Genomic DNA, 12,146 nt, shown 5'->3' on the forward strand with positions numbered 1-12,146 from the left:
CAGCCAAGATGGTACTCCCTGTTTTGCCCCTACAAGCAAACACATCACAATCTTTTCCCACTGCTTGCTGAGATCATGAAAACGTACCCCCTCAAATTCCCATCCTGCTCACCACAGGATTGTAGCAGATGGGGAGCAGACCATACAAAGGATTTTCCTGTTTTGGGACAAGCATGGCCAGAAAATCCGGCCCAAATGTCTGTATCTAATTAAGTCTGGGAAACTTGTACAGTTTTCCTTGCAACCCTTTATAGTCCTAATAGCTGCCACTACTGTGTTCTGGCCAGCAGCTCTCGAGGGCAGGACTCCCTGTAACCTGAGGTTCAGAAATCCCACTCTTACCTCATTAAGGCTATCTCAGAGTACTATTGCTGTGGGACTGCCAGATTTTAAAGTCAGTGAAGTGTCCCCTTAAAGTAAACAAGAGCATTTGTTTGAACAGAGGGGATCCAGATTTTGATTAAATTCACCAATTTACACTTGAAAATCAAAGAAGCCAGATCTTTGGCCCCAAGAGCAAATCAGTTCTGACCTCTCCCATTGTTTCCTCGACAGTATTAAGACGGTTGTACCTTAAAGCTATTCAGCATTCTGTATTACACTGTAGAACACTACCCATGTAAAGCACTTCTTGATTTACAATGTAACATCATAGGAGATCTGCTGGTAGATGTAAAATTGTTGCATCTGTCCTGTGTCAATTGCACAAGAATTCCTAATTAAGTTTTACTTGGGTTAAGTAAAAAAAGCTTCACATTGTTCTCTCAAACTTCTTTCCAAATTGTTTTGATCGCACATTTTCATTCGCATTACACCCATTGTAACAACGAGCAATGCCCAAGAAATATAGAAATTGAATTGTGCTTGGCACTTTCTGAAACAAACTGAATTTTAGATTGATTTGTTTCATAACTGTATGATATCCTTATTCTGACATCAGAGCATGCAAGGAATTTGGATCAATATGGATAAGGATGATCATATGATCAAGACCAAAACAAAACTACTCACAATCCTTACTTCTAGCCTCACAAAGAGATGATGTAGACATGACTGTAGAAAGAGAGATCAAACTGCAAAGGAAATAAGCAATTTCTCCAAATTATAAAATAAAGCTTCTGACAGCAGCAATAGGGAAGCTTTCTACTTTATGAGATGCAAACTTAGAAATGTATTTATGCAGTGAGCTATTTTGAAGTAGGAATAAGTGAGCGAGCTCTAGCTACAATATTCATATTCATATCGGTCAGAGATAGGTAAGCAAGATGAAAATGCATATGTCCATCAGATTGATGCTGTTGTGATAGCTTTTCAACTATAAATTGCATCTATAGATGCACACTGGCAGCTGGGTTGACTTCATAATACACACTAAAAGTGCTCACTGTCTCAACCAATTAACATTCTCTTATAACATTTTACTACATTAATGTCAGTAAAAATGAAATGTTGACAGCGGACATTTTGATTAATTTTTACAGCATGCATCTGACACAAGAGATATAGGATTATCCAGGAAAACTGTTAGAACTTATCCATATCTGGTTGTCGATTCAGGGTAGATATTAACCCAATCCATGATGGATCAGAATTCTACGGAATATGTGTGTTCCCAAACTGTCATGCAGATATCCATCATCATTACTGTGGCAATAAATATTGGGATACCCAAGCTTTCCATTGTGGATAGGTGGGAGATATAGCAATCATATTTAACTCAGTCTTCCAACATCCAATTAAGATCAGTTGGAATTCCATGTTCCTGGTCTTGCCGGATTTCTCAGTTATTTTTGGCCTCACCCGCACCATCTCCAGCAAGTATTGGAGTGAAAGTCTTCATTTTATAAACACTAAATTAAAAAATAAGTACTTGCGGGACTGCAAATCCTGCCTAGCTGTGCAATGATCACTTATAATCTTTAGTGTGAGTTTGTGTGTTGTATGCATGTGGGGACAGGTAAACAGTTTTCCACATCTTTTATTATTTATTACTTTGATTTGTGTGGAAAACTGGAGAAATTCATTTGCCTCAGGGTTCTTCAACTGCATTATTATGGCACAAATGATAACATTCCAGTCGGAAAATACTCAAATAGCTAGGATTCATTACCAAAGAAGGATGTTTTACTTATAACTAATGGATCATAAGGTGGTGCCAGTAAGTTTAAAAGTCAAAATTCTATGAAAATACAAAACAATGATAAACTGAGGCTCACAAGGTTAGATAAATGACCTTAATGTTAAGGTTGAAGCGCAGGAGCGGCTACATTGTCAACTAGTTGATGAAGAGTCTAAACTGTTTACAAAATGCAAATATTACAGCTGCATTTTTAAAGGAATGGTGGATATGGTCCGCTTGAGACCCGAGGCATTCTGGGAGGTGGAGACTCAGGCGATCTTAAAAGGCTGACTGTAACTGTCATTGGAACCTGCCCAAATATGATCAAATTCACTATCCAGACAATGGATGGGATCAGAAGGTCACAGGCAGGAAATTAATAAGTTCCAGCATTCAAGTAAATGTTGAGGGGATCGTGGGGAGTGAGATGTCAGGGAGTGGTCAGAGTTGAACTGAGAGGGATAGCATGGGCCATGAGGATCTAAAGCTCCCTTATGAGGAAAGGAGAAACATTTCTGTTCAGTTTCTTGGCCCAAAACAAAGCCTAAAAAACATTAAAACATAACTGAGAGATCTGATGAAAGGTCAGAGGTCTGAAACCATAGAATGCTTACAGCGCAAAAAGGAGCCACTTGGACTGTTGTTTCTGTGCTGGCCCTCTGAAGGAGCAATTCCCCATAGTGTCAATCCCCTGCCTTCTCCAGTAGACCTGCATCTTTTCCCTTTTCAGATGATGCTCCAATTCCTTCATGAATGCCTCACTTGACCCTGTCTGCATCATGATGCTGACCACTTGCTGTGAAAAGGTCACCTTCATGTCGCCATTGCTTCTTTTGTCAATTAGTTCAAATCTAATTCTTGATTGTTCCACCAATTGGGATAGTTTCTCCCTCTCTACTCTGTCTTGGCCTCCCATGGCTTTGAACACGTCTGATGGGCAAACAGTTACTGCCTCTGTACTTAGATCTTAGACTAAAACAGAAAATCAGGTTCCTCATGTCATTTCTGAATTTGTTATAGACTACATGATAGAAATTGCTTTCTATGATTTGTCAAATCTAGAATCGGGTTAAGATGAGGATGATAGATGATATATATAAGCCCAGTTTCTTTTTTAGTTCATAGGATGTGGAAGTCTCTGGCAAGACCAGGATTTATTACCCATCGCTAATTGTCCTTGAGAGAGTAGTTGTGAATTGCCTTCCTGTTGCTGCCTATGTAATGTTGATGGACCCTCACTGCTGTTAGGAAGTGAGTTCGAGGATCCTAACCCAGTAATGATGATATATTTCAAAGTCAGAATGATCTGTAACTTCGAGGGGAATTTGCATCTCTTGTCCTTGTCCTTCTAGATGGTGGAGACTTCAGGTTTGGAAGATGCTGTTCAAGGAAACTTGGTGAGCTTCTACAGTGCATCATGTAGATGATACACTGCTGTATCTGTGCACCAGTGGTGGAGAGAGTGAATGTTTAAGATGGCGTTAGACTGCTTTGTCCTAGATGGAGTTGAGTTCTTGAATGTTATTCGAGCTGCACTTATCCAGGCAAGTGGGAAGTTTGACGTGTGCTTTGTAGATAATGGAATGGCTTTAGGAAATCTGGAGGTGAAGCACCCATTGCAGAATACATAGCTTTCTGATACCATTTGGAATAAATTAAATTGCCTGAAGACGGGCTCCCTCGAATTACAATGGTACTTTTTCCTCTTTTTGTTTGGAAATTCACCATCAAATTGTCAAAAACAATTGATAGTCTACTTATGAAAAATAGCAAAATGAAATTGTTTATAATATTTTATTATTATATGATGTCAGATAAATATAGAAACCAATCATCTTTAGCTATAGCATTAGAGTAGTCATGTGCAGATGCAGGGAAGAAATGAGGCATTAATCATAGAATCCCTACAGTGTAGATGGAGGTCATTTGGTCGATTGAGCCTACACTACAACAATCCTGTAACTCCACATATTTATCCATTAATCCCACTGACACTAACAGGCAATTTAACATGGAAAACAACCTAACAACACATTTTTGGAGTGTGGGAGGAAACCGGAGCACCCAGAGGAAACCCATGCAGACGCGGGGAGAATGTGCAAACTCCACACAGGCAGTCACCTGAGGCTGAAACTGAACCCAGGTTTCTGGCATTGTGAGGCAGCAGTGCTAACCACTGTGCTCATTTTGATATATATTAATGACCTGAGCTGGGGTATCTCGGGCATAGTTTCAAAATTTGCAGATGACACTAAACTCAGAAGTGTACTGAACAATGGGGGGAATGGTAACGGACTTCAGAGTAACATAGACAGAGGCCCAGATTTCCGCTCCTGGGTCAAATGTGGAGGGGCAGCAGAATTCCTGAATTTCTGAATCTGATTTTTAAAAACGATGTTCCGCAATTCCAACTTTTGTTCCAGGTGACTCTGTAATTCCAATGAAGAAAGCACCATAATGCAATGAAATTTGTGAAAATAATGTTGCCTGCTGGCATGTTTCTGTACACCTACCAGATCTGTTTTTTTTTAAATTGCTCCTGAATGTAGAAAATATGCCCTGAATCAGCCCTCTCCATTGAATGACAAGCGCTCAGCTTTGAAATGGAAACTGGCATTAGCATGGGATTAGCAGGGTTAATAATACATGGGTTACATGGATAGGGTCTGAGTAGGATTGTTGTTGGTGCAGGCTTGATGGGCCAAAATGGCCTCCTCCTGTACAGTAGGGATGCTATGGTTCTGTGATTTTATGATCTGTTCTATTAATGGAACTAGAAGCTTTTTTAATGAAGACTGCTCCATTATGAATGCTTGGCTGGGTTTCAAAAAGTTTTAGCTCAGCAAGTGATCCCAGAACTTTTGAACCTTTTACAAGCCTGCAACAGAATGCATCTTTGATGCAATTTCTTTTTTCTTTACTTAAAGAATTGCAAATTTTTCTTCCCTGTTGTCATTTTTGTCCACTTTAGTCTGTTTGCATTTAAGATGTTCTTAGATTGTGAGAGGTTTAATGTATTTTTGATTATTTTAAAATAATTCCCAAAGCTGTTGCTTGGTCCTGACGATTGTGCACAGTGCATACCACGTGAGTAGCCATGGAGGATACATTGGGGGCATAGGGGTGATAAGGGGCAACCTGATGGGGCACCAGCTTCCACGGGAGGTGACTGGATTGATTGAGGTGACGGTTGAGGCTTGGGGCACTTTTAAACAATTGCTGTGAACCAAAGCAGGCCTTTTAACTGGCTCATCTTTGCATCCACAAGCCTCACATACCTCAGCATTGCTCACAAAATGCACCAAGGATCCAGTCACTGTGTAAACAGACATAAATGGATGTGTAGTTTGAGAGATGCAAAAGTGGTCAGGGACGGTTATCCCAAGCTCAGCTGAAGGTTCAGCCCCGGAAGTCAATCTTTACTTAGTTTATATCCATTCACAAACTGAAACATTACTAGCGTATAGTTCCACAACCTTCTCATCATCCCATTGTTAATAAATGTCTCTCTTTATGTGCTGAAATAATGAATAACCTCCACGTGTTTATCCTTACCCTTACATTGTTCAATTCTCAGAAAACAGTCAACATAAACTTGTTAATATAATGTTAAAGAGATGGAGAAACCTGTGCTAGAATTCTGCTGCCTCACCCACCACTGAATTGGAGTGAAGGAGGAGCAGACAAAGGAAATGTATGTTTACCTCAGGCGGGGATTTCTGGTCCCGCTCGAACAAACCCATAACATCCTGCCACTGAAGATGTGTGTACACAAATTTATGATGGTTGGAGGACAAGTTAAGAAGGTTGTTCAAAAAGCATAGGTGATCCATAGCTTTATAAACAAGAAGTATGTCAAAATTAATGGCCATTCACAAAAGCAGGATTCTCTGTCTCACTGGCAACACACGCCTGATCATGAGATTCCCAGTGGTGTGGGTTGGCATTAATGGGAAATCCCATTGATAATGGTGGGTTGAGAGAATCCCACTGTCAGCGAATAGTGTGTCACCTTCCACTGCCAAAAAACACATATGGGAGGTCAGAGAATCCCACTCATAGAATATAAAACAGAATAATTTATACCAAACTTTAATAAAGTATCGGTTAGACCTCAGTTGGAGCATCATATTCAGAAATGGAAACTACAGTTTAGGAAGGATAGTGAGGAAGAGATTTGCAAGAACACAAACTGGGATGACAGACTTTAGTTATGTATAGAGATTAAAGAAGCCACGGGTGTTCTCCTCAGAGCACAGGAGGTTATTTTGTAGAAGTGTTCAAAATCATGTAGGGTTTTGATCCGATAAATAAGAAGAAACTGTTTTTAGGTGGAAGGATTAGTAATCGGAGGACATATTCAAAGGAATTGTCAAGTGAGCCAGAACCAGTAAGAGGAAAAACCTTTTAATACAGTAAGTTGCTGTGCTATGCAGTGCACTCTCTGTAAGGGTGATTCATTGGTAACAGTCAAAAGAGAATTTGAAAAACATTGCTAGGCTACAGGGAAAAGGCAGGGTAGTGAGAGTAATTGGCTAGCTCCTTCAAACATCCACACAGACACAATGGGCTGAGTGGTCTCCTTTTGTGCTGTATCATGCTCTGATTCTATTAAAGCAAATGGCATTTTTATATCTTTTTAGCTTTGTGTTGACACTCAATTATTGATGTGTTTTGACATTATAAGACAATGCTCCTGTGAACAGTGTACCATAAAATTGATTTTTCAAATTTACTGACTGGATTTAATCTTGTTGCCAAGAACAAACATTATCAATTTAATGGGGTCACTGAGATTAAAACACTCCTGATTTCATAGAACAAAAAAAAAGAAATCAAATGCATACCTAATCCAAACACAGAGAAAAAAGAGTCAGTTGCTTGCAGAGAGAGTCATACACCAAGTTCACTCTTGATTAACGTTCCCTTTAGCCACATCTTTATTTTCAGATTGCTCAATCTCAGTCTGAAAGATATGCAAGTTTGAGTTACATGTTTAATCAGTACCACTTTCAATGGTCTCTCTATATGTTTTTAAGACTATATTGTATCATTTGACATCCTGATAATTAGCCAAGTGCAGAAAATTAATTATGATTTTCAGTGGCAATTAGGATATACTCACATCGTCATGGCAATTCAGCATTTTCTTGATACACTTTTTTTTAACTGTCTCTGCCACAAGTTGCATATATACAGTGCCTTTTTGCAGGAAAGTTCGGAGAACTAATCAAAATAACTGGATAACCAGATAAGGAGTTAGTTACTAGGAAGAGGTGACCAAAAGCTCTGTCCGAGGCATATTTTAAGGATGATCTTAAAGGAAGAGAAGAAAGAGACAATTTGGTGGCGTTTCAACAAATTGTTCCAGAGAGAGGGAGCTAGGAGTTTAAATGGCTAGTGCCAGTGATAGAGAAAATGGAGGTGTTATATACAAAGGATTAGATTTGGTTGGACTTAGGGTGCAGGCAGTGTTAATTCAGTCCTCCTGTAATTCTGGCCTCTGAAGCGCCCCCATTTGTAATCATTCAACTATTGGAGGCAATGAATTCAGTGGCCAAGGCCTAAACCTTTGGGATTTCCTCCGTAAACCTCTCTGTAAGCTTTTGGTCATCTACACTAATGCATACTGATATTGCTCATGCCTAGACTTTCATCCTCAAAGCGGGTAGGGAGAGTCATGAAAATTCCCGGTTCAATCTGCCCATTTCGGAAAAGTGCCAGTCAAGGTGGCATCTTCATTGCGGGTGGCTGGGCCACCACTGAGAGGCAGAAGTCCCACTCTGTGCTTGCTTTGGATCTTATAAATACGCAGTGGCCTTTTTTTCACATTGGTTGGTTTGGAACTGACTACCGCAATGGTGGATGGATGGTGGTGAGCAATACCAGCCACTCCCCCATACAATATGTTGTTGCTATGGAGTCATAGAGGTTTACAACATGGAAACAGGCCCTTTGGCCCAACTTCGGCCCAGCCCATACTTTACAAAAGGTTGGATAATGGGGAAATTGAAAAGGATGGAAAAAATGAGGATGATTTTTGAAGAGTGACCTATCAGTAGTTTCGAAAGGGAAAGAGGTGGTTCCCGCGCAGTATAGATAAACAAGGCAAGGGAAGGTAATGAAGTGACTGAGTAAACAATACCAATTCCTATGGCTACCTGAAATGTGGTAATATTCTTCCTTAGCAATGTCTTGTACAGACACACAATATTGCAAATAAATTCAGGATTTCTGTTAATTAGGTAGGTGACTGCACCTTCTATCCTATATTTTAATTCCAGGATCCAACTTGAACCCATCCACTTGGGATTGAATACTGAGTATTCTTTCAACTATTTACCGCACCATAGACAATAGAAAAAAATAAATGATGAGAACACAGGCCTGTTGCTGAAGCTTTCAGCCACCACTTTTGGATCTGAGAAGAGCCCTGTCAATCTAAAATTACCCTAGAAAGGCAAAGTATCTCAAAAATTTGAACAATGGGTGAAGAAAGACTTTTCACACTGCAGTGGCAACATGAGTAGAATTTTCCACAACAGGATTTTGTCATCAGTCTAAACTCATTCCACCTACCATATGATTGAGCGATATCATGCATGAATTTCAGTGCCAGGGTGATGCCAGGTACGTTTGTCATATGTCTCAGTGATTGGCTAATTGAATCAAACTCATGGAGGCGATTCTCCCACTCTGTTGTGCTGCTCAAGTAGCGCAGTGGGCCAGGAGACATCATAACAGCATAAGATATAGGAGCATAATTAGGCCATTTGGTCCATCGGGTCTGCTCTGTCATTCAATCATGGCTGATATGATTCTCATCCCCATTCTTCTGCCTTCTCCCCATAACCTTTGATCCCCTCAGCAGCGGCTGTTTCATGGCTTTCCCGTTAGGCATGAGGGCCTCTGCGCATCTCTGAGCCTAAGATTTTTGGTGTAATCAGCTGATGTAATCAATATAGAAATGTCATGTCATATGTCATATCCATATGATTGGGGGACTGAATTCTCCTGGCCCCCAGCGCCTCCCCCCCATCCCGCTGAGAGTGGCTCCCTCTAACTGGGTTTACTACTGTTCTCCACTAACAGGAAATAGATGGCCCAATGCCACTGGAGGAAACAGACACTGTTGAGGACCCCTGGGAGGCCAAGGGTAAGGGGGTGTATCCCTTGGGCAATGCCAGCCTGATAGTGCCCGAGGAGTGAACTGGCCCTGACCAAGGGGCACCTTGGCACTGCCTACTAGTCATCGGGCAGTACCAATGGGGTAGGGCTAGATGGGGTGGGGCCTACTGGGATATGGGACCTATTGATTTGATTTGATTTCATTTCATTTATTATTGTCGCATGTATTAACATACAGTGAAAAGTATTGTTTCTTGCATGCTATACAGACAAAATGTACTATTCATAGAGAAGGAAATGAGAGAGTGCAGAATGTAGTGTTACAGTCATAGCTGGGGTGTGGAGAAAGATCAACTTAATGCAAGGTAAGTCCATTCAAAAGTCATGAAAATTCCCGGTTCAATCCACCCACCTCAGCAGGAAAGAAGCTGTTCTTGGTTGGTACATGACCTCAGACTTTTGTATCTTCTTCCCAAAGGAAGGAGGTGGAAGAGAGAATGTCCAATGTGCGTGCGGTCCTTAATTGCGCTGGCTGCTTTGTCAAGGCAGCGGGAAATGTTGACAGAGTCAATGGATAGTGGCTGGTTTGCCTGATGGATTGGGCTATATTCGCAACCTTTTGTAGTTCTTTGCGGTCTTGGGCAGAGCAGGAAGTATACCAAGCTGTGATACAACCAGAAAGAATGCTTTCTATGGTGCATCTGTAAAAGATGGTGAGTGTCATAGCTGAATCCAAATTTCCCTAGTCTTCTGAGAAAGTAGAGGCAAGGAAGGGCTTTCTTAACTATTGTGTCAGCATGGGGGGACCAGGACAGATTGTTGGTTATCTGGACACCTGAAAATTTGAAGCCCTCGACCCTTTCTACTTCATCGTCATTGATGTAGACGGGACATATTTTCCTTTATGCTCCCTGAAGCTGATGACAATCTCCTTCATTTTGTTGCCATTAAGGGAGAGATTATTGTTGCAGCACCAATTCACCAGATTCTCTATTGCATTCCTATACTCTGTCTCTCGTCATTGTTTGAGATCTGTCCCACTACGTGGTGTTGTCAGCAAACTTGAAAATCGAACTGGGGGGAATTTGGCCACACAGTCATAGATGTTTAAGGAGACAAAGAACAAAAATCAGCACGGGAAACAGGCCCTTCGGCCCAACGAGCCCGCGCCGCCATCTCAACACCACCAGTCCACCTCTCTACCCACGACCCCTGTCTAATGTTTTATGGCCATCCAGATTGAGTATAGTAGGAGGCTGAGAACACAGCCTTATGGGGCACCGGTGTTAAGGATGATTGTGGAGGAAGCGTTATTGCCTATCCTTACTGATTGGGGAGGCAGGTTACAGAGATTGGGGCTAGCCGAGGGAAGGGGTGGGTGGGAGAAAGGGGCTGGCCCAGGGAGGTCTGGGAGGTCAGCAATCAGGGGTGGGGGTTGGGTCAGTGTGCCAGTGATAGGGAGTTGCAGGGATGGCCAAAAATTGGCTGACCAGTCATATTGGATACGCTTGCACCAATCTCTATGCTGACAGATCAGCAGTGGCCCACTCAGCGTTATGCTGCCAACCTCTCAGGCAGGAATAGTTCCCACCCTTGATTGAACCCAGAGTGAACCGCACTGATCGCACCGTGATGCACAGAATACTTGGAAATCATGCTTAAAAAGGTGGTGAAGTTTACTCTCATTTTCCCGCACATTGGGACTTAGAGTTTTTTTGAGAGAATCTCAGCCCATGCTTCTCCAGTTGTTTCTACTAGGCAGAGTACAAACTCTACTCAAGCATTCTACACTTACAAAACCCAAAACAAAATGTCAGATGTGAGTCCACGATTGGGCAGCATCTTCTGAAAAAACCTAAGTATGCTAATCGTGACAACCAATCTAAGATAATCAGTCAACCTTACAATGTGATCCACTTATGCTTGCTGAAAACAACATAAATTCATACTTTTCTTCATAAACAAAAAGGAATTTGTTCAAGTGTTGCACCTTTTTTGTTTAATTACACAGGAGCTTGGGGAATTTATTAGGGAATTTATTGTTGCTTTTGCTCTGGCAATACCTGAGTTAATCAGAATCATTTGTCAGCGAATCAGCCCCCTTTTCTTCTCTGGGATAAATTTTTGTGATTGTCAGAAATTTGTCTTTCTTGCATTTGCCTAGATGAATGCAAAGGTAAAAGCTACTTGTCTTCCATCTCGGTGGCCCATATGGAGCAATCTTCCTGAGCAAGATCCACCAGCAGACAACCTTTGGATCAAGCAGTGAGAAAGGCATTGCGTAAAATGTTGCCAGAGCTCAGATTCAGTTCCATGATAGTCAGGCTTTGATTTTACAGCCATTGGCACACTGGCTACATTTATGAAATGATCCTGATGGGAAAAGCAGCCAATGTACTAAAAACAGAACTTCCTTTCCCAAGTGTAGCAGCAGTGAATTATTTACATTCATCTGTTGCTTGATCTTTGTGGTTGCGCTGACTGATTCATCTTATGGAATAATAAAGGAAGACATTTATCCCAATGTGTCTGTGCTGGTTTTTGAAAGAGTTACCTCTGTAATCCCACTCCTCTGCCATTCCCCACAGTTCTACACATTTTTCCTCTTTGATGATTTGTTCAATCACTTCTGAAAGATTTTACTGATCCTGCTCCCCCAATCCTTTGAGACAACACATTCCACAGAACGACAACTTGATGCGTAATAAAAATTCTCACCCCATCTTGGTTCTTTTACCAATTACCATAAGTTTGTGTCTTCTGGTTACCAACAATGGAAGCATTTTCTCCTTACTTACTCTATCAAAATCCTTCATGACCAGTATCTTAGTTCCATCTATTCATTTCCTCCTGTAACTATAAGACCAATGTAATCATCAGGGAAATTGATGGCTAAAAA

This window comes from Carcharhinus amblyrhynchos, chromosome 7, assembly GCF_965287045.1.
Source record: "Carcharhinus amblyrhynchos chromosome 7, sCarAmb.v2.hapA, whole genome shotgun sequence".
NCBI classification, from domain to species: Eukaryota; Metazoa; Chordata; class Chondrichthyes; order Carcharhiniformes; family Carcharhinidae; genus Carcharhinus; species Carcharhinus amblyrhynchos.